Source organism: Dermochelys coriacea, chromosome 14, assembly GCF_009764565.3.
Source record: "Dermochelys coriacea isolate rDerCor1 chromosome 14, rDerCor1.pri.v4, whole genome shotgun sequence".
Classification (NCBI taxonomy): domain Eukaryota; kingdom Metazoa; phylum Chordata; order Testudines; family Dermochelyidae; genus Dermochelys; species Dermochelys coriacea.
In genome coordinates, this window is record NC_050081.1 from 21,879,743 (window position 1) to 21,902,072 (window position 22,330).

At 45.7% G+C, this 22,330-nt stretch overlaps 1 long non-coding RNA gene across 1 annotated transcript; it reads right to left on the reverse strand.

Moving 5' to 3' along the window:
• Nucleotides 1-499: 499 nt before the first annotated feature.
• LOC122456710 lies at nucleotides 500-21,991 on the reverse strand. Its single transcript, XR_006275734.1, has 3 exons — nucleotides 21,981-21,991; nucleotides 20,474-20,483; nucleotides 500-688 (listed from the first exon to the last, which is right to left on the reverse strand). It is a non-coding gene; the product is annotated as an uncharacterized LOC122456710 (long non-coding RNA).
• Between the last annotated feature and the right edge of the window lie 339 nt (nucleotides 21,992-22,330).

Sequence of the window (22,330 nt, forward strand, 5' to 3'; positions counted from 1 at the left end):
CTCATCCTGGGCTGGCTTAGCCCCAGGCCCTCCAGCCCACAGGAAAGCCACCCTGTTACAAGCCCATTATTAAAGTTTCCCCATGTACATACTAAGGGCTCAACTCCGCAAGTTGCAGTCCTGATTCAGCAAAACATTTAAGCAGGTTTAGCTGAAAAATCCATGAAAGAAATCTTTTCTGAACCCCCACTCCTGGCCTTCAAACAACCCCCAAATCTCTCCAAGCTCATCGTCAGAAGCAAGCTCCCCACAGACCAGGACCCACCAAGTCAAGGCAGCATCAGACCCTGCCAGAACAGATGCAAAACTTGGAGCCATATCTGCACAGCTACAATGATCAACATCCCCCACAACACACCTTTCAAGACTTTCTCTTTGGAGCACTAAATGCTCCAACAACAATTACATGGGTGAAACCAGACAGTCACCAGGCTCGCAAATGAACTCACACAGGAAAATGATAAAAAGACAAAGACACCCTGTTATCACCTGCGGGTGAACACTTTTCACAAAGAGATCACTCTATGTCTGACCTCTCAGTCCTCAGCCTCAAAGGAAACCTGCACAGCACTTTCAAAAGTCAAGCCTGGGAGCTGAAATTCATGACTCTGCTACACACTGAAAATCATGGACCGAACAGACACACTGGATTTATGGTTTATTACAACAATCTGTAACCCACTACCCCCTCTTTGTCCTATGACCACAGAGATGTTAATTGGCCACTCTACCGTGAATGGTCCCTTACAATATGTGCTAACTGATTATGCTAAACAATCTGTTCCACCTTGCATGTAGCTGTGAATCTAGGAGTGCCTTTCACAGACCTGAAAAAGAGCTACATGTGGCTCAAAAGCTTGTCTCTCTCACCCACAGAAGTTGGTCCAATAAAGATATTACCTCCCCACCTTGTATCTGTTCTTGCCAATGTAACCCATCCAGCTTGACTTACTCTGCTCCACTGTCATGCAAAGTAGTGAACCCCATAAAAACAAGTATCTCATAAGTGACCGGGGTAAAATTTTCAAGAGCGCCTAAGTGACTTAGAAGTCAAGTCCCATTGACTTTCAGTGAGACGTGGGCTCCTAAGTGCCTACATCACTTTTGAAAATGAGACTTTAGGTGCTAAGTCACCAAGGCCCTTCGGAAAATGTTCCCCCTGGCCAACTCCATGCCCAGCCTGTCAGTTCTCTGCCAAATGAGAGCCCCCAGCAGCAGTGGCAACAGTAGCTGGTGTATTTTTGAAATCCATTTCATGGATGGGATGTAAAACCAAATCCTGAACCCTTATCAATATTAAAGATCCTACAGCACTTTTCAGAGTAGTAGAGGTGATAGCCCCAGAGGGCTGGGTGTATTCCAATACAAGCAATTCCATTCAGCCTCAAACACCTCAAATTTCCTATCTGGTTTTGGTTGAATTGTAACCCTCATCTTCGCTAGCCTAGTTGTCTCTCCCACCATTTTGCTAATACTGGTGCTGCATGGCAGCAGGGGTGGGAGTCGTGCTGTTCTCCGAGCTAACACAAGGAGAGCTTCTGTTAAACAAATCCACTCTTTTATTCTTAACTCTGCGTCCCCTGAACAGGGTGCCAACCAGAGCCTGTAGATAGATAGATAGATAGATAGAATAGCCTCTCCCCTCTTGGGGAGTAAAGAGTCTAGTGAGTCAGGATGCTGGTAAACCTAATGAAGGGCTTGCGGTGTGCAGCCTCTTGAGGTTTAGCCCTCTTTGCTCCATAGGCTTTGCTAACCCCTCTGCGGGGCCAGGGTTCGTAAGGGAACCCTGTCCCATCCACTCCAGGGACACTGCATGAAGCAGTTGGAGGCAGTTTCTCCCAATCCCTAGGCTTATTCTACCTACCACACCTCTCTAGTAGGCTGTTGCTCAGACTCATTTTCTGTGATCCTCTTCTTCTGGAGCTACCTGAGCAGATTCCCAGGATCCTACTTTCACTGGTTTCTCACCCTCCCTTCTGACCTGCAGCCCTTTTATCTCCCCAGCTGCTGCAGGGTCAGGATCAGCCCTAGCTGAGGAGGTGGAGGGTCTCTCTCCCTGATAACCCTTTAGTGGCTGAGACAGCATGACAGTGACCCTCTGAGCTCTCCAGCCATTTCCCCCGCAGTATCAATGGCAGCTGCCCCACGCAGGGGTGAGAATACAGACCAGCCACTGGCATTTTAACCACCAGGCTGAAACCTTCTCAGAGCAAGCCTAGGTTAGAACACAAGCAGCAGTTGGCTGCCTGGCTGCACCATCACTCTCACTGGGGCTGCCACTTGCAGAGCCTCCCTGGTGGCAGTGAAATGATGGGAGATTTAAAACAAGTGCTAGAGGAGACTAGGCCTTTCTGCTCTAATCTGCACTGGGCTGTTGCTTTTAAACAGATGCTGCTTTTCAGCCCAGAGGTGGGTAAAGCGACTGCTATAGAACATTAGGATCTTTCTGGAAGAAAGGCTCTCTATAAAATATGAGCCATTGTTATAACCACTCTCATCATCCCTTTGAGTTCTCCGGTATTGTATAAACAAACCGCGATCTCTGAGGCTTTGGTTTTCCTGCGTTAAAATAGTCTGTGTCCTCTGAAATGCACTATGTTAACAAAAGAGGAAATGTGTGCGCTTTACCAGAGTGGTCGTTTGTCCTTTTCTCACCAGTGATGCGTCTGGCCCTTGACTTAAAAGGATATACAAATATTTTAGCTACTTCTTTGTTGCACCCTCTCAGCTGCACTGCAGTTGACACAAGCCTTGCTGTCCTGCTCTGCCCCATACTGATGAGGCCATAGTAAATTGAAGCCAGAGTGCATGTTGATTTCCTGGTCACTGAAGTTCAGCAGCTGGTCACTGCACATCCTGCTTAGAGTTACTACACCACTAATGGGCTGTTCTGGGGAAAGGCCTAATAAAAATCTCTGTTTCATTTAACGCAGACTTCTCAGGCAGTTGCTAGTGCAGGGACTTAAGGAATGGGTTGCCAGGACTCCTGGGGTTCTGTTCCTGAAATTGCCACACCTTAGGCAAGTCACTTAACGTTCCCAACCGGAATTTTCAAAAGTGACTAGTAATTCTGAGGGCCCAACTTGAAACACTACATCCATAGTGGCCAGGATGGTGTTTTCAGGAAGATCACCGATGGATTGTAGTTTCCTCAGGAAGTCAGTGGTGTCTCGAAGATAGCTGGGAGAGCTGGTAGTGTAGGGCCTGAGGAAGGAGTCTACATAGCCAGACAATCCTGCTACACGGGCTGAAATTGTGGAAAAGCAGCATCACTTGCCCCATAACCTCAGCCGTGCAGAACACAATGCCATCCACAGCCTCAGAAACAATTCTGACATCATAATCAAAAAGGCTGACAAAGGAGGTGCTGTCGTCGTCATGAGTAGGTCAGAATATGAACAAGAGGCTGCTAGGCAGCTCTCCAACACAACTACCAGCTCTCCCAGCTATCTTCGAGACACCATTGACTTCCTGAGGAAGCCCTCTGCACCAACATTCCACACAAAGATGGACTACAAGCCATCAGGAACAGTATCCCCAATAATGTCACGGCAAACCTGGTGGCTGAACTCTGTGACTTTGTCCTCACCCATAACTATTTCACAATGGGGGACAATGTATACCTTCAAATCAACGGCACTGCTATAGGTACCCTCATGGCCCCACAGTATGCCAATATTTTTATGGTTGACTTAGAACAACACTTCCTCAGCTCTCGTCCCCTAATGCCCCTACTCTACTTGCGCTACATTGATGACATCTTCATCATCTGGACCCATGGAAAAGAAGCCCTTGAGGAATTCCTCCATGATTTCAACAATTTCCATCCCACCATCAACCTCAGCCTGGACCAGTCCACACAAGAGATCCACTTCCTGGACACTACGGTGCTAATAAGCGATGGTCATATAAACACCACCCTACACCAGAAACCAACTGTCTGCTATTCCTACCTACATTCCTCCAGCTTTCATCCAGATCATACCACACGATCCATTGTCTACAGCCAAGCTCTATGATACAACCACATTTGCTCCAACCCCTCAGACAGAAACAAACACCTACAAGATCTCTATCAAGCATTCTTACAACTACAATACCCACCTGCTGAAGTGAAGAAACAGATTGACAGAGCCAGAAGAGTACCCAGAAGTCACCTACTACAGGACAGGCCCAACAAAGAAAATAACAGAACGCCACTAGCCATCACCTTCAGCCCCCAACTAAAACCTCTCCAACACATCATCAAGGATCTACAACCTATCCTGAAGGATGACCCATCGCTCTCACAGATCTTGGGAGACAGGCCAGTCCTTGCTTACAGACAGCCCCCCAACCTGAAGCAAATACTCACCAGCAATCACACACCACAAAACAGAACCACCAACCCAGGAACCTATCCTTGCAACAAAGCCTGTTGCCAACTCTGTCCACATATCTATTCAGGGGACACCATCATAGGGCCTAATCACATCAGCCACACTATCAGAGGCTCGTTCACCTGCACATCTACCAATGTGATATATGCCATCATGTGCCAGCAATGCCCCTCTGCCATGTACATTGGTCAAACTGGACAGTCTCTACGTAAAAGAATAAATGGACACAAATCAGACGTCAAGAATTATAACATTCAAAAACCAGTTGGAGAACACTTCAATCTCTCTGGTCACTCGATTACAGACCTAAAAGTTCCAATTTTTCAACCAAAAAACTTCAAAAACAGTCTCCAAGGAGAGACTGCTGAATTGGAATTAATTTGCAAACTGGATACAATTAACTTAGGTTTGAATAGAGACTGGGAGTGGATGGGTCATTACACAAAGTAAATCTATTTCCCCATGTTTATTTCCCCCCCTCCACCCCCCACTGTTCCTCAGACGTTCTTGTCAACTGCTGGAAATGGCCCACCTTGATTATCACTACAAAAGGTTCCCCCTAGACCCCCCTCCCCGCTCTCCTGCTGGTAATAGCTCACCTTAAGTGATCACTCTCGTTACAGTGTATATGGTAACACCTACTGTTTCATGTTCTCTATGTTCTCCGAATACATCCGATGAAGTGAGTTGTAGCTCACAAAAGCTTATGCTCAAATAAATTTGTTAGTCTCTAAGGTGCCACAAGTACTCCTTTTCTTTTTTCATAGTATAGAGAAAGCTTAAGGGACTAATTCTGATCTCATTTAGTGTGAATCAGGATTAACTCTACAGCAGTCCAATGAGTATTGTTTTCCTCCCAACTACCTAGTGTAAATCAGAATTAACTCCATTGTTGTTACTCTAGTGTAAACCTAGTATGAGATCAAAATCAGCCTCCAAACATGAAAATTCAGACTGAAGTTAGAGAATTCACATCTACCAGTCTCATAGGGGAGGGAGCACGCTGAGTGTTCTGTAAAAGGCTTTGCTAAGCCTTCTCCCTACAAAGGAGATAAATGCATGACACACAGCAATTGCTCCCTCCCACCTTTGAAGAGCAATGGCATTCCTGGGATGCTTGGGAATGGAAGGTGTTAAAGGCTTTGAAGTAAAGTGCTTGAGCAGTCTATTTTGACTTCTCTGGATGCATCATGCTCAGCTCCCTATCTGAGATGGCTTTTCAGTTTGTTTTGACTGCTTTCCAAAGGTGACATGTTTGCTCCAACTGATCATTCCCTCCTATCCTTTCCGTTGGCCATTCGTCCTTCCTTGTGCTCTGAGGGTGGAGGGACATCTTTCTAACCCCCCCCCAAAAATGAGGACTTGTGGCACCTGATCAACATCTTCTACAGCATTGTCTCTAAGGTGCCACAAGTCCTCCTTTTCTTTTTGCAGATACAGACTAACACGGTTGCTCCTCTGAAACCTGTCTAAACCCAAACTCACACTGAGTCAATACTTTGGAGCCTATTTCCCTGTTGATAGAACCCCTTCATCCGAGCAGGAAATCACAATAAGGCAGCTTGCTGGGAAGCAAAGAGAGGAAGGCTCAAATCCTGAGAAACTGGGAATCTCTGCATTAGTATAGAGACCCAGTAACACTGGGTGGTATCACTTATAACTTAATTTCTCCTGCCACCAGGAACACATATTAATGTATCAGAAATAGCTGCAAGAGTTATCATCTATGTGATGACTTTGTAGCAGGACCTACAGTCATTTATACAGTGCCTTTCATCCAAAGATCGCAAAGCACTCAATACATTTACAGCCCAAGCTGCATACTATATTATATATAATATTCTCCGGGTTCTCAGCCTGGGGGGTCCACAGTCCCAAGAGAATCCAGGGAATCATAACCACCCTGCCTTTCCTGTATTACTAAATGGAAGAGAGATCCCAGATAGTTGGTATGGAAAAGATTGGGAACCACTGTAATAATCTATATATTCGTATATTGAGATCTATACATAGATTATTTCACCCATCATCTTAATACAGCCACCTTTATGGTGGAAGGCATTAGAATCTAAATAACACACATGAACATAAAAATTAATGTGCACATAGGTTTTCCTGTTCTACTGTATATACTGATATTCATTTTTTATTCATGCTAATTAAGATTCTGATCCATTCAAACCCTTAAGGGTCCAACCAAGCAGCCTTTACATTGATGAGACCCGACTCATGTAAACAGTCCTAGTCTCACGTTTGTGTGTGTTTTACTTCTTCCCCTTTTCACAGCTAGCTGGGGTTGGGTTGCTGAATCAGTCTTTTCCAGGCTTGCCGATCCATCACTCGCTCCATATCCACTGAGTCCTCCCATTTGCAGTCTAGCCACCATTTTCTTGGCCGTCCTCATGTTCTTGGCCCTTGAACTCTTGTCTCCCTAACAGGATTCCCTTTATCCATCCTTCATATATGCAGGTACCATCCCAGCCTCCTCTCTTGCAGCTCCTTTTTTATACTGCAGACCTTGTCTCACTGCTGATGACATCATTCTGCATGTGCTCCAGCAGTGTCACCTCTGTCACTGCCCTCAAACATCTCATTTCAAAGGTTTCAAGCTGTCTTAAGTGCCTCTTTTTGGTTGTCCATGTCTCTGATCCATACAGAAGACCTGATCTTATCATGATTTTGTGTAGTTAGCCCTTCAGTAGTCTGGGTATCCGTTTATCATAAATTACTCCACTATCTTATGCCAGATTTCCCCCGCTCACAGCAGCGTTGCTTGCAGTTCTCTCTTGATTTCTCCATTTGCCATTAACCAGCCCCCAAGGTACAGAAACGCAGAAACTTGATTTAGGTGCTGGCCCTCGATGTTGATATTCATCTGTGTTGGTTCTGTGTGAGTCACCCATGTGACTTCAGTCTTTTCTCATTTTGAGGCCACAGTTTGTTAGTTCCCTACTGCAGGCATCAATTGCCTGGACCAAATCTTCTTCACTATGAGCTATTACACAATATCATCTGCACAGATCAACTTTGTGCCACCTTCCATTTGGATTTGATTACTTATAAAGTCCATTACTGGACCGGACCATCATCTGGCATGCTGGGCAGGCCCATCCTTAGGCATATGCAGCATATGCGGCTGCGTAGGGCACCTGAAAATTTGGGGCACCACCGGGACCATAGGCGCCGACTTCTGATCTTGCCAGGGGATGTTTGACCCCCTTCTCCACTCCAGGCTGCGCTCCCACTCTACCCCTTCCCCCAAACCCCCACCTCTTCCTGCCGCTGCTCCATCCCCATCCCTCCTCTTCCCTGCCTCCTCCCACAAGCGCACCTTGTTCCCACTCATCCCCCCTCCCAGAGCTTGAATGCCATGAATCAGCTGTTCGTGGTGCTCCGGAAGCACTGAGAGGGAGAGGAAGAAGTTGGTAAGCGCGGCATCCACGCACAGAGTCCGTGCCTATGACCGGGACAACAGGTAAGAGCAGGTCAGCTTCCACACACCCAGTGCATGCTGCAGTCTCCTTACTAGGCAGAAGGCAGGGGCTTTATTCACAGAGTCGAATGTGCTGGTGTAGCAGCACCAGTTGCACCACCATAGAGGCACCAGTTTAATAATAATGTGTAGAGCCCCATAAAACCTAAGGACAGCCCTGATGCTGGGCCCCTGTCCCTGGCAGCCAAGCCTGGGCAGGGAGTGGGCCACCGCTGCCTCCCAGCCAGGCTCTCTCAGGCAGAAGCAGCTCCCTCTGACTCCCCACCTGGCTGCCAGGGAGAGCGGCCAAACGTGCGGGAGGAGGCACTGGGAGAGGACAGAACCGCCCCCCCGCCCCCGTACAGGTAACATGGAGCGAGAAGAGCATAGTGGCCCCAGGCTGGGCGCAGGGGCAGGGAGAGGGGTTACTGGACAGGAGTGACACAAGGGGCGGTCACGTGTCCTCCCCTTTAGATTGTGCCCCTCCACTCTGAGAAGGCACCGGTCATCTATGCCAATTATGACTAGTAACAGGCTACCTGCTGATTCCTGGTGGAGCCCAAACTTCACCTCAACACCCTCCGTTACACTGTGTATTTTTACTGTGACAGTATTTCAAACTTTGGGCTATAAAGGAACCATCTGATTGATGCTATCCATACATGGGAAGTTTCAGAGTAGCAGCCGTGTTAGTCTGTATTCGCAAAAAGAATGCATCCGATGAAGTGAGCTGTAGCTCACGAAAGCTTATGCTCTAATAAATTTGTTAGTCTCATACATGGGAAGCAACTCTGTGGCGTTGAGGGCCGTGCTGGCACTGTCAGAAGCCGAATAATTTGAATAAAAAACCATGCTACTCTTGTTTCATAAATAAATGCAAATAGCCATCCAAGTTTGCTTGTAACAATAATATTTTGCTTTTAATGTTTCCTTTTGAAAGATGTGTGTTTTAATAAAAAGGGGATCATTGCTGAGGCTTTCACACCAGGGACCCATCCTGTGAGATAAAATTAGGTGCAATAAAGGTACTTCTAACTAAAGCCCCTCAGTGACACAGACTTCATTGTAACACACGTTGGTCCTGGTCCTCCTCTGACACCCATTTTACACCATTATAACTCCATGCACTTCATCTCGATCCTCCTGATTTACACCCCTGTGAGAGTTGAACCCTGCCTCGGTGCCTCTTTAGACTATAAGGGAGCTAGAATTTGTTTTCCATCTACAGCTCTGAAAGGAAGGGGAAAAAGCCTCTGGTAACTTGGCTAATGTCTGAAGATGGCTTTGAAGACTGCCAGCAGAATGCATCTTTTTCATGTGTGTCCTCCAAATCTGGCCCTTATTTGCTTGCATGAAAGAAAAAAGATCCCTTTAATAACCGCATACTTAGGAAAGCCAGAAGAAAGAGACAAAGCACATAGCGTGTAACAGCCCTCCAGGGGAATAAAGCGGAGGGTTTGCTCAGCAAGGAAGAGGGATTGGCTACTTTAGAGAATTATAGACAAGACAACTGTGGCTTAATTTGCATTAGCTGGTAACTGTACTTTCATGCCAGAAAGGGATCTCATTAAGGACAGATGCGGACTGATGTGACTTTACAGCGCGCAAAGCAAAAAGATGATTAAATCCATGCAAACAGACTCTCTGACTGATGCTTTCAACCCATTTGCTCCGTGCTGCTTCTCTTCTCAGGAAATTTTACTTTCCAACATTTCCTTTTTCTTTTCACTTCCTCCCTACCTTTCTCGGAGACCTTTGCACAAATGACACACATGGCCTCCTAGAGTTAAGCACATATCTGCACAATTACTTAGATGGGGCCTGCTTCACCACTTTGTGCACCTGGCAGCGCAACAAAGCCTTAGTGTACATGAGAGCCATGTCCTCCATGTATACTGCCAGAGGACTGGTCGCCCTATCTCAAAGAGGATACAATGGAGCTGGAAACGGTTCAGAGAAGGGCAACAAAGACGATCAAAGGTATGGAATGGCTTCCATACCAGGAGAGATTAAAAATATGTTAGGGGATGTTGTGAAAGGTCCATGGAGGCTCAATCCATCAATGGCTATTAGCCAAGATGATCAGAGATGCAACCCCATGCTTGGGTGACCCTAAACCTCTGACTGCCAGAAGCCGGGACAGGAAGACAGAGGTGCATCATTCCATAATTGCCCTGTTTCGTACACTCCCCGTGAAGTATGGGCCTCTGTCGGAGCCAGGATACTGGGAAAGATGAACCATGGTCTGATTCAGTGTGGCAGCTCTTATGTCCTTCTCTACAGATTAACTGCTGTCACTGAACAGAGGCACCTGATAAAGTGTGCTGAGCTCCAGCCCGGGGCTATTTACCAGAGGTTCCCATCCAATAAAGACTTCATAGAATCCAAGGAATTAGAGATAGAAAAGATCTATCAGGCTCTCCAGTTCAATCCTCTATGGCCTGTGCAGGATGCTTCCCTCCTGCAATCTTTCAGTGTTCTCACCAGTCAAGTGATGGGGCCTCTGCCATTTCTCCTGTCAAACAGACCTCAATGCTAGGAAATGTTTCCTGCTATTTAACCAGAGGGTGTGATTTGCAGAGAGGTTGAGCACCTGTTGACTTCAGCTGGAGCTATGCGTGCTCAGCACTTCTGAAAATCAGGCCCTGGATTTTTCTTTGCTCCGCTTCCTCCTAGTGGATACTCTCTGTCATGCCATTGGTCTCCCTCCTAGGAAATTCCAGGGGCAAAATTCTGGAGCAGTGAGTACTCAGCACTATTGAAAATCAGGCCCAAAAGTGTCTAAAGTCGGGCAACCCAAAATAGAGATTCCCAACATCACTGGGAAATTTTGGCCTAGGGGCTTAATTGTGACTTCACTTGCACTTATTTTAGACCAGTGTATCTCATCTGGGATTGTGGTGTAAGTGAGAGTGCTCGTTTTCAGGCCAAACTAGTAGCCAGTAATGAAATAACCAAGCCTATTACTGCTGTGTGGCTGGGCAATGTGAAAGATTGGCTTTGCTTAAATAATAAGGCATTTCCCAGAGGACACAAAGGCTTTTTTTAATCATGAGAGCATTAGATAAACAGGAAAAAGGAAACAAGTTATGACACCACAGTGAGGTATCGCCAAGTGCAAACATTCAAAAATCATGTGTCAGCCCCCGCCCCCAAAATCCTGAGATTGTCTTAAAAATCATGGGATTAAAACAATAATAAATAATAGTAATAAATAATAATAATAATAAATGTTGGTTTCTCTTTATTTGCCTTCTGGTGTTGGAGTGTTTAGGGTTCACCATTTCATGCTTTTCTCCACAACCATGAAGGCTAGAAATTTGCTTTTAATTTTTAATGGAAGCTGAAATTCTCAGGTAATAACTTGATTCCAGCACCTGGGGCTTTAAGAAAAAATATCACAAGACTCATGATAATATCATGAGAGCTGGCAGCATGGGGAGTGGATGGCCGTAAGAAGACTTATTCAAACAAGTTTCAGAGTAGCAGCTGTGTTAGTCTGTATTCGCAAAAAGAAAAGGAGTACTTGTGGCACCTTAGAGACTAACAAATTTATTTGACCATAAGCTTTCATGAGCTACAGCATCCGATGAAGTGAGCTGTAGCTCACGAAAGCTTATGCTCAAATAAATTTGTTAGTCTCTAAGGTGCCACAAGTACTCCTTTTCTTTTATTCAAACAACTCTGCCATTAAGACTGCATTTGACATGCTATATGGTACCCCTACATTCAAGCTTATGTTTGCAGCAAACAAGACACAAATATTTGTGTGGAAAAGGGTGTTATTTAAAAAAACCTAATAATCATTAATTTCCGCAAATCATTCCCCCACACTCAAAATCTACACGTGATTTCAGCACCTCTGTGTTGTCTCATCCCCTCCTCCATGCCCCAAACCCTCATTCATCTGCTTGAGTAAACAAGGCTTAGGAGAAAGAACACACATCAGCCAGCATCCCCCAAACAAAAGTCGAAGGGAAAGGCAGGCTCGAGGCCTGAATGGCATTCCCACATTTCCATATTTCCAGATTTGGGGCTCTGTGTACAGAGTGTGAACTCTCCGCTACGTCCTGCTTCTGTCCATGTCCCTTTTATGCCGGCGAGATTTGTTGCTGGATAATTCTAAATGACCATCTCCCCACAACAAAGCCACCCCCTTTAGATGTGGGCAGATGATATAGAAAATGGGTGGTTCAGGCCGATTTCATGAGGCCTAATAAATCTTCACTAAATTAAAGCTCATCCCCCTTTCCTCCCCTCCCCAGGCCTTTGTCTTGCTAATACACATTAGGCCCTGCCTGGCTAAACGCTTTGAAGAGTTTTCGGAGGTGAGGCCTGTACAAAGCTGCAGATGTGGGGGCTTTAAGGGACCTTTGCCCCAGTGTTACCCATTAACATCAGCCATGCCAACACAAGAATTCCACCATGGTTCTCTCCCCTCAAAAGGGCTCCAAAGGAACAACTTGGCCTTTTGAAGGGGGAAACGAAATAAAAGAACAGAGTGAATGAGCAAGAGAGAGAGAGAGAAAGAGAGAGAGAGCGCTTCCAAAGAATGTGCTCCCTGTAAAACCTGATTTTGTCCCCAAATCACTCGCCAAGGCTGAACGCGGGCTGGAGATTGTTTAAAAAAATAGCGTGTCTCTTTCAGACCGAAGGGGGGGCTTTGGCACCAATACAAGCATTTACTGGCCTATGAGCAACTTTCCCAATCTCTGCCATCCCGACCCTCTTAAGTTCAGACTGGGCACTGGGGAGGCACAATGCAGTTTGCCATTTTTTTCCTCCACCCAGCAATTTGTCTGTTCACATGTTTTATTCATTTTATTTCTCCTAGAAAATGGAGCATTGCAGATATCCAGCACCTGAGCTAGACTAGCCTTGGAAATAAATCGTCATGAGCCATAAAACAAATACGCAGACAAGAACAACAAAAATTTCACCTCTTTGCACATAAGCGTGACATCATTTGTACCCAAGCCCAGCATCGATTCCTATCAATTAGACCAGGTTACTTCCCTACTGTACTTCTGCTACTTCTCTTGACCAGGAAATAGGCAGCAAGGAAGGCAAAACAATTAATAAAATCCACCCTGAATCTTTATCCGGCATTGAAGCTGCCCCAGAGCTGCATTAAGATTCTGAAATATTTGCTTCACTTATTAAAGTCTCTCCCATTTATATACTTCTAGGTTCTAGCCGGGGTAGGACAGGTGGTGACCAGTCTCTGAGTCCTAAAATGAGAAGTGCTGGAGCTCAGTTCTCCCCTGGAGCCCTGCTGACACCAGTTCAAGTCCACTCACTCAGGTGCAGCAAAGATGAGGGTGAGTGTTATCACTACAGTCCTGCCAGGACAGTTCAGCCAGTGCAGCAGAAAAGGAACAAGAGGGTGCCAGTGGCACTGACCATAGGGGAGGCAGGAACAGAGGCACAATGAAGGAGGGGAGGCAGGCTTGCACTTTGGATGGCTCAGGGTGGAAACCTGGCAGCCACTGCTTTCCTTTCTGGCCATGCCCGAGTCAGCAGGACAGGCAGCCTGGGGGCCAGGCACCCACTGCTAACATAGGAGGTAACATAGGAGGACCCTGCATCCCCACCTAACAGGGGAACCTCTGCCAGAGTTCTGGTGCTGCAGGCTGAGAGGAGAGATGCTGGCACTTTCCTGAGCCCCATACCCCAGGAGGGGAGGTGCCATTCAGCACCAGGGCTTTCCATAGGAAGCAGGGGCTTTAGTGCCACTCGAACACTGGAAGTAACATACTCATGAGAACAACTGTTCCCCAAAGACATCCAGGCAAATTCTGCAGGCTGAATAAATTTGTAGGGATTGGATATAACTCTGTGATGCTAGGTGTGTGTGGTGTGTGGGGGGGTGCACGTGGGCGGGTTACAGCTGTAAGGTTCTCAGACGCTCTAGTGACAAATGAGAAATAAAAGCCTAGACAGATAGGCAAACACTGCAGTTAGAAGGAAGGATGGGCAGGCAGGCAGGCAGAGAGACAGACACTGTAGTTAGAAGAAAGGACAGACAGACACAGAAGCATCCAAACATGTACCAAATGCTGACCCTGTAGAAGTCTGCTGTCCATTCCTAGGGCCAACTACTTATTCAATCTTTAGTTTTTATTCAGTCCATAGGTAGGTAAACTTCCCATTGAAATCAGGACTTGCCCCAGTGCAGAGGCTATGAACATAACAGAAAAATTAAACAAAAAGTCAAGAAATCATCTTTTTTCAACCTCAAAATAAAGGTTTGGCGTCAAATTCTGTTTGAGTTTGGGGCAAAGGCACAAGTCAGTTCTTATTTTGTCAGTTTAGTTTGCCCCTCCCTAGGAGAAAGTGCTTTGTGGTATGACCAAACTCTAGTATTCCAAGCTCTGGAGGATTTACAATGCTTATCAATCAAATGTGGAGCTTGTTAACTCTTGAGGGTTGCTGGAGGCTAAGGCTGTGAGTTTTCTATATCCAATCAGATAAAACAAAATGCCTCTTACCATGCTAGCGAGTTAGCATGAAGCTGTGCAGTGTCACACTAAATAACAGTCGTAACAGAGCAGTGTTTTTACATTAATTCCACAGATCAAATCCTGACAACATCTAAAATAGTTCAGATGTTTATCTAGGGCTGCTTGTCTATCCCCAAAGCATAATGCATCTTGTCATGTTTCTGTGCTTTCCTGGTGAGACTATTTTTCAACAAAGCAATGATCCCTTGGAGATCATATAACTATTTACATATTCATTTTCCGATGTCTTACCCATCATATCCTATCATATCAGATGAAGAGGGCTGCTGGTTTTGTACACAATGTAGTCCTAAACAACTTTAGCAGGAAGAGCAGGACAGAGTTTCAGACCAACCCGAAATGCATAATGCACAACAGGGATTTTGATAGGGTCACCTTGTAGGAGCACAGTCTAACAGTTTGAGCAGGGGCTCAGGTGCTGTGCATCACTTTCATTTTGTGGAATTTCACTCCGAAACTGTCATCTTTCCATGTAACTTTGTAAATTTCATTTTAAACCAAAGGTTGACAAAATCTCTCTCTCTCTCTCTCTGCATTGGAAACACATCGAAATGTGGAGACCTGCATGTTTCTGATGCTAAGGGCTTGTCTACACTACTGCGTGGGGTCGATACAAGATACGCAACTTCAGCTACGTGACTAGTGTAGGTGAAGTTGACGTACTTAGATCTACTTACCGCGGTGTCCTCACTGTGGTAAGTCGACAGCTGATGCTCTCCTGTCGACTCCACTTGTGTGCCTCGTTCTGGGGGAGTACCGGAGTCGACGGAAGAGCACTCAGCAGTTGATTTATCTATTAGATGCAATAAATTGACCCTCGCTGGATCGATCACTGCCCGACGATCCGGAGGGCAGCGTAGATAAGCCCTAAGTCCTGAAAACAGACACAGTTCTGTTCAAGAAGCTGGCATACCTTAGTAAGTTTAACTTAACTTTAAGCACATGTGGTCTCATTGGGCTTGTCTACACATGGACACCCAGGTCAGGTATACACTAAAAAGTTAATCCAAAACAACTACGATGCTCAGGGGTATGAAAAATCCACACCCCTGAGAGATGTAGTTAAGCCAACCTAAACCCCAGTGTAGACAGCGCATGTACCTTAGTCCTTTGCTGAACCAGGGCTAGAGTGCATCGAACCTTTCAGGATCAAGACCTAAAGTACTATACTTTAAAATGAACAAGGCCAGGTCTACACTAAAAAGTTAGATCACTCAGGAGTGTGAAAAATTGACATGCCTGAGCGACATAGGTAAGCTCACTTAACCACTGGTGAAGACAGTGTTAGGTGAACAGAAGAATTCTTCTGTCCACCTAACTACTGCCTCTTGGGGAGGTGGATTAATTACAGTGATGGGAGAATCCTTTCGGTCACTATTGTGAGTGTCTATACTGAAGCGTTACAGCTGTGCCACTGCAGCATTTCTAGTGAAGGCAGAGTCTAAGGGTATCTGAATTGGATCCTTAATGTTTGTAAATTGCTTTGGGATGAGATGAATGGTGCAAAGTATTATTCTTGTTAATTGATTGGGTCTTTCGTTGTCTTAAAGAAACCCAGAAACAAATGCTGCAAACCCACAGAGGGTGAAGGAATATTTCACTGCAAATATTGTAAGCTGGAAAGTGCCTACAAAACAACAATACTTTTAGCGTATAAAGGACCTTCCATCTGAGGATCTTAAAGTACTTTACGAACTTTAGATCATTAAGTCCCGCAAACCTCGCTGGCCTGAACAACAATTTCAGCGAGGAAAATTTCCACAGATTAAGAAGAGCCCGATCCTGCTGAAATCAATGGGAGTTTTGCCACAACTTCAACTGGAGCAGGATCTGGTCCCTTGGAGTGAGGCTGTACATGCCTCTTTGAAAAACACAGCAAAATCCTCCATTGCAAGGGGCATGCTCCAACCTGCTCCAACCAAAGGCAAATGCAAAACTGGTACTGACTTCAAAGGGAGCAGGACTGGACCCAAGAGGAAAAGAAAAACAGCTTCAAAATTAATTGCATTAAATGAGGGTGTTTCTCTTTGAGGGACTGAAACTCCACAGCCATGATGTGAGATTTGCACCATGATGTGAGATTTGCACAGTTATAACCATAATAGACATGGGGAAAGCAAGAGACCAACCCCAGGGCTAGTATACACACTATAGGCCTGTGCACAGAGTCCCAGCTCCTGGAGACATGTGATAAGATCAGAAGCTCAGCTTTTATTTAAAAAAAAATATGTTACAAGCTCTTACAGATGCAAAGAAAAACTTGAACACATGAACCAATTGTAACTGGTGCCTGCCTGAGTTTGCAGAGAGCCTGAAACCATAGCTTCTAGAGGTGTGAACTGCCTCATTCATCTTAACTCTGAAACCTGCTCTCACCCCAAAGGGAGGTGGGGTCAGGACATGTGGAGAGGGCTATAGAGGCTCCATGTGGAGTGTGTGTAAAGGCCCAGGTTGCTTTCATTTAGCCTTGCCTCCCCTCTGCTACCGGTACTGACTCCCTCAAGTTTTCCTACCCAAAGGGGGACAGTTTTAGTTTCAGGCTATTGTTCCATACATGCATCTTCAATACAGCTCCTGAGAGGATGCATGGAATCAGCAGATTCTCTAGTGACACAAAGAACCACACTCCCCACCTCTTCCTGGCTAGAACCACTCAGTCTGTGTCATCATCACCTCAGCACCGCACCACTCTGGTTGTGGGCTCTTTTGCTGTTACAACCTCTCTCCCCACCATGGACTTTATGCTATTGGGGCCTTATGCTAGGGTCTGTATAAACCAGCAAATCAAGCCCTGTTTCTGATTCTGAAGTGTCTTTGAAGAACCACTAGAACCAGTGGAAATCAGACTGGATCCCTCACAGCATCAACCTTTCTTCCAAGATTTCCAGCAGCTCCTGGGGGCTTGTTTGTGTTGGCTATCCCACCAGGACAGCCTCTCTCAGAGCATTTCAGTGGCACCACTGCTGCTAGTCATGGGACAAAACTAGACTCCAGCGAGGTTTGTGGCAAAGTAATGCCCTGGTAGAAGCAGCATTCTGCCACTTCCTACATTTGGCTGTTCATTAGACTCTTATTAAGATAAGGGCCAGTTCACTTGATAGATCCTTCTTCTCTGACTAACTAAAACCTGCTTTATTTTCTCCCCACTGAGCAGAAGTTCTTTAAATCTGTGATTTGTGGCTCTGGGGGAATGACCAGGACTGTCTTTTCCCAGCAATTCTAGTAGCCCATGGGGAGATAAAGCCAAGGCGTCAAGATCAGATAAATAGAAATTCACCCACCAGACAATGAGCATATCTGATCTCTGCTTAGGTTACATCCTGTAGAGTAAGGGCTAGCAATATGCCTTTGGAACCGGCAACTCCCTGTAAAGCAGATAAAGTTTAGTGTGATTGAGTGTGTTAGCTTTGGTGCTCGAGAATGCAGGCCAGCTCTGAAATTTACGGGAGAAAGAGACAAGTATCAAATGGATTCAGGAAGCGTGGCTGGAAATGAGTCCTGCCTCCACTAAAAGGCGCAATAGCTAACTCGGGATGCAAAAGGGGTGAGCCAGATCAAAGACAAAACTGAGCTCCAAGTCTTTAGCCTTTTGCTAAGGCAAAACTCCTCTTGGCACAATGGAGGTTTGGCCATGACTTGATCCCTATCCCTGTAAATGAGAATGATTTGGCCTTTCACATTCTCAGGCCTGGAATGTGCCACTGTCACCCCCAGGTGTGTTGCAGGCTGCAGGGGCAGAGCTAGGATGCTCAAGAGGGATTTTCGCTGACTGGGTGAGAATTGTTCCTGGGCAGCACATGCTGGTGTGGCAGCACCACGCTGGATGACAGTGCAATATACTCCCTCCTCTGAGCATAGGGGATGAGCAGTGCCATGGCCTTGCCCTCACGCCTCCCCTCATCAGCTATATGGAGGCTTGCTTGGAAGGAACAGGGCATGTATTCTCTAGCCACATTGTGACTTGCTCTTGCTGAGAAAAGACTGGCATCCCAGTATTAATTAGCAAAGATACAGGGCTGAGCTCAGACGAGGTGCAATACCAGGCAGGCCAAATGAGTTACACCAGGGATGACTTTAGCCCAAAATGTTCAACTTTGAACACAAAACAACACTGGCTTGAGCCAGGCATAGGGCAGGCTTCCTGCTCTCTGTTCTACCACTAATGCCCCCAAATCCTCACTTGCAACCACCCTTCATCCCTCAGTTATTCCAGCCCTGTGTCTTTATGAAGCAAGCCACAGCAAAATTCACATCAAATAACATGAAGGAGACATGCAGGGGACTAAAATGAGATAATCAAAATTATTATGTTCTGTAAGCGATGCCAGAACTGGAAAACAAACAGAGGCAAAAGCCTAGAGCTGCTAACCCACCCATACACACTGCATAGCCCTGGTCCTCCTGGATTACTGCTAGAATACCGCGGAGGCAAGTAATGTCATGTGAAATATACAGAGTGCTCTCCATGGGGCCACCAGCCTGACCTCATAGTACGTTTAATTGGGTGCTGGGTCAGTGAAGCCTGATTCCCCTTCACAAGTCACTGCACACCACGTCCCTAAGTCCCTGCCTGGAGGTACCTAATGGATGGACAGTGTTGTATAGGAGAGCCACATTTGCTCTGAAGCCAGTATGTTCAGTATTCCACTATTTGCATGGAGCTTTGAGCAAAGGGCACATTTACACTCCAGGATTCTCCTTTTAATTTCATCAGTACAACCTCTTGGAAGGTGTAGTGGAGAAGATAACCAGCCAAATAAACAAGGCAAAGCATATCCACTCAAACTGTGGACTCAGGCATGCATTTTTAAAACACCCAGATGCACATTTTAGCTACCCTCAAACACTCATTTTAGCAGCAGAAATTAGCTTGTTTTTCAAAAAATATAATCTGTAATAAGTGCAACTTGGGAAACTTTCCATGACTTAAAACAATAAATCCTGAGTTGTGTGTTGCTAATATAATTCGCAACAAATCTTTTAATTGGCTAACAGTGATAGGGCGGCTTGAGGGGATGATTCTCTTCTTTCTTCCAGCTGCTTAAGCCAGGATTAAATTCCACACAGGTGAGTGCATCTACCTGGATATACGAGTGTGAGAGGAGAAGTCAGACCTTAAATGACAGAAAGTCTTTTTTTTTCTTTTTTGGTAGCCTTTGTGAGGATCAGATTCTCAGCTCCTCCACACAAGCATATATCCAGCAGAACACCAGCAGTTCCAACAGTTACACTTTTTTCTTTAACCTGGGATCAGAATCTGATCCAATCTGCACAGCAGAATTTGTTCCATTAAGAGTATGACAAGAGTGCAATTTACCTCAGGCACAGGTTTATTTCACAGCACACACATACACACACACACACATACCCCCTATGCTCCTCAAGCTTCCTTCTAGACCCTATGCTCCTTCCATCAGCATTAATCTCCTCTCAGGAGTGACTTTTAAGCAGGAGGAATAAATAAATGAAACGAAAGGGATCTCTGATTATCATACATGAGTTGGCCTCCTTCACTCCCCTCCCTTCCATCCCACCCTCCCCTTTCATAGACATCCCATGGAACAATGAGGGAGACCGGAAGGGAGCAAACTTCCACCCTCCCCTTTCATGCATAAAGAAATCATGCTCCATTTCAAGAGTGCCCGTTGCCTAGTTTTATTTCGGCTCCACTCATTGTTCAGATTGGGGGTGGAGGGGAGTCCGCTGTTGTTTGCAATTCAAATGACTGGACCTCAGGAAAAACCAATAAACTTAAGTCACTAGAGAATTTGAACAAGCAGGGCCACTCTTACAAATAGGAAGCCTCCTCCCATTTGGTGGGAGCTGTAGAGGAGCCACTAGACAAGAGAATAACTAAGCACTCATGGGGCTGAGAGCTTTTCACTCAATGAAGTCCAAACCAAACAAATGCCCCCTTTAGGAGATGCCTTTATGCAAACGCTTTGAGTGCACAGAGAAAGGGGGTTGGTATCTCCAGCTCTCCAAGCCTGCCAAATCAGGCCTGTTTTCCTCTCGCCCTTCCCGTCCATCACTCAGACTCAGATGCATGCTGGCCTAGATTGGAAAGAGCCACCTTTATCCGGTGTGCATTTTAGAACTCCCCAGATGCTGCCTGACTGAAGGGATTCTTGAGTTAACTCACTGTATTTCCCACTGCATGTCACAAGTGTATAACAGCTGGGTTTGTGGAGAGCAACAGTGGCTGGCTTGTTGCAGCTCACTGCTTAATTTTCAGTCCAGGTTTTAGGTGTTCTTTATGAGGAGGGTTTCAGGATTTCTATAACTCATTCCAGCTTGGTCCTTGTCTGTACTGTGGTGCCAAGCCTGCTACTCCCCTTCCACCATGGAGAGCTTTGCCTGCAGCAGAGCAGGTGAGGTTCCACTGTGCAAGGAACAGGGGTAGGATTCCTGGGACTGGCTCAGGGGAGCTCCTGAGCCAAGCTCCAGGTGGTGCGCTTCACATTACTAGGGACTGGGGCAGGCTGGGGAGGAGGAAAAGTGGAACCACAGCTATAGGAACCCACCATTCAGGTTCAGAAATTGTAGGGAAATTGCTGCGCCACTGTAAGATCGCTCTTGTAGGTGCTCTATGTTCACAAGAGAAGCTCTCCTGCCGACGTAACACTGCCTACACTGGTTTCTGTTGGTGTAACTTATGTCGCTCAGGGGCGTGGTTTTTTCACACCCCAGAGCAACATAAATTCTACTGACAAAAGTGCTAGTGTAGAAAAGCCCTTAGAAAAAGTGCGGAGGAATATTAAATGCTGGGATTTTCAAAGGAACAAATGGAATTAGGCATCTGACTCCCATTAAATTGGGTGCCTAATCCCCATAAGCTCCACTAAAAATCCCAGTTTTCATAACTGCAAATCGCCAGCAGCACCATGTGGTACATTTCTATGGTTGGTTTTCTCCTTCTTCTCTTTGGCAATGACATCCCCCACCCCACCCTTACTTTTGATTCTGTCTATAATTCCGGGTTCCAAAGAACTTCTGGGCTGGAGTTGTAGGGTTTTGTTTTTATGCCACAGTCATGAGTGGGAAATAAAACCTGAGACCTTCTGCACCAAAACCGCAGAGTCCTATCACTTGAACTATGGGATAACAACATAAATGATGAGCAAGTAGCAGGCTTGGTTATATAATCAGCCACTGTGGAGAGCATGAATATTATTAGGCACTATGAAAAAAGCACACAAAGCTGTGTTTTATACATCTCTCGAGGACAAGCTTCTTCTGAGCCTTGCAGGCCCATAGCAGTTCAAGTCCTAGCTGGGTTCTATTTTGGAAAGCACTGTGGGGTCATCCCTGATACATTATATCTCCGGAGCATTCAACATCCACATTCATGTCAAGAAAGGTTGCATTGTAAAGGTGACTTTACAGCTAGACATTTCAGACATCACTCTAAACATGGTGGCAATGGACTCATTTCTCAATATCCCATCCTAATCATGGGCCACTGCTTTGCTCCTGCATCACTGCTTCTGTAGGAAAGGTGGCGTTCGCATCCTATGGGACTCCTCTTTCACCATCCATCATGGACTTGTTCTTTAAAGCAGTCCCACTGTTTTCATACCCTGTGTTTCTTGCAGCCCATGTGACTCTCTCTCTCTAAGGAGGGAATAAATCAAACATTTTGGGGGGACCCTTTTAAGTATCGGTTCAAAGGCAAACAGGGAGGGAAAGGAAGGATGTTAAGATGAAATCTGAGCAGCTATTTGGTTTCACATTAATTGTATTTATTTTGTATACATGAAACCCAGGGCTCTCCAGGTTCAAGCTTTGAAGCTCTGATTTATCATTTGGATTATATGTAAATTCTATCCAGGGCATTAGCATTCATTTTTGTAAGCAGGGTAGGATTCATTTTCTGCTACCTGCATTGCAACTCTCATAAGATCATAATTGTTACCTAGATACTTGTTCATAACTCTCTCCCGCCTCCTGTAAGA